The sequence below is a fragment of the Corvus brachyrhynchos genome, unplaced genomic scaffold (assembly GCF_000691975.1).
Source record: "Corvus brachyrhynchos isolate BGI_N302 unplaced genomic scaffold, ASM69197v1 scaffold114, whole genome shotgun sequence".
NCBI lineage: Eukaryota > Metazoa > Chordata > Aves > Passeriformes > Corvidae > Corvus > Corvus brachyrhynchos.
The window spans coordinates 8,456,251-8,457,916 of record NW_008238337.1 but is presented as its reverse complement, the minus strand read 5'-3'; positions in this window follow the sequence as shown (position 1 = coordinate 8,457,916).

Genomic DNA, 1,666 nt, shown 5'->3' with positions numbered 1-1,666 from the left:
GGAGCCCCAAGCCCGAGTCTCCGCAGCCGGGGCCAGTGGCACGGCACGAGGGGAAGCGGCACCTCCTGCCCCCGCCCGGCCTCCTCTCTTCCCCAAACCACCCAAGAGCGGCCAGAGCAGGAGCGACCTTAACACAGATCTAGCACTCAATGCAATGACTCAAAAAGTCCCCCTGAAAAAAAAAAAAATCCCTCTGAAAACTTAAACCATCTGATTTCACTTTCCGCTCCAATTGGTTGTGTAGCCAGGGCGCAGGTCTGGCCTCCTCCACCACACTAATACCCTATGTGTGCTGCCTCCACAGAGGAGGGGTTCTTTTAACAAGTTTATGCAACAACAGGATGGAGGCTCTGCCGGAGCCCTTCCCCCCGCAGCCCGACCTGATTCCCCGCATTCCTCCCGCGCCCTCCCCCTCCGACCCAACTGGAGACAAACTCTGGCATCTCCACACACATGCAAATGGTTTCCCTTGCACAAATACAGACTCCTGAAGGGGCCTTTGCTTCCGAATCCCCCCTCTCTTTTTTTTTTTTTTTCTTTCCTCCAGTGCTTTTTTTTTTTTTTCGCTGTTACATTCCTCAGCCAGGCAGGGTTAAAAAAAAAAAAAGAAAAAGTGGGGAAGGGAGGGTTTGGAATGTGTAACCTCCATCCCAGGCCCAAATCTGCAGGGAACCTCGTCCTCTTCCCCCACACCCCTGGGGCCTGCCTTCCAGAGAGCTGGCGCTCAGCAAAGGGCGTTTGCGGGCTCCATTGCCCCAGCCAGAGCCAGGAGCCCTCAGAAAGTTGTCCCTCTCCCTCTGCGAATGGGATATGGTCCTTGTCATCACACAGGCCTTTCCCTGTATCACAGGCCTCAAATTCCCCCCACACCCAGGGGAGGTTTTGAAGTGTAATGACCATATTATTTTTAAAGACATAAGTTCATACAGAAAAACAACCATGCATCTATTCCCCCTGTGATTTCTCCACCTCCAAACAAGGCAAGCTCGCATGTCTGAGAGGCCATCTTACAGCCCAGCATCAGCCCCACCAAGGCTTTCACTAGCACTTATTTCCACTTGCTGATGGGCTCCACGAGCGCACACACACACAGAGAACAAAGCATTGCCCTCCTCCACGGTGGCTTCCAGCTCCTCGCTGGTCCACCCTTCTTCCCTTCCTCCTTGGCCAGGGGCACCAAAAGGCCCTTCGCACTCCCATCCTGGTCACTCTTGTGCTTCTATTGATGGCATGGGGGGAAGACACCCCCCTAGCAAAGCCCTTAGAGATTTCACTCTCTCCTACCTCTTCATTAACCAAGAATTAGAAGGAAGAAGAGGGGAAAGTCCCAAAGCTAAATAGGCCTCTCCGTTCCTTAGCACACACAAAAATAGCAACCATGCTACAATGCAGAGATGGATGAAAAGAAAATCTCCAGAGAAAGGGAGCCATGCCGGCTCGGGTTACCTCCACTGAGGCCTGGGTGTGCACCGCATGGGCCACCAGCACCGTGCCCCTCCGGTTCAAGCATGGAGGCTTAGCCTTCTGTTCTGGGCATGAAAGGGACACAGCCTTCAGCTCACCCCAGAAACAGAAGGGCTGAAAAGGTGTCTTTTGTCTGCTCCCTCGTTCATTGGAGAACTGGAGTGAGTTATTGAGGATTCAGCTTCTCCTCAACCCTCTAAAA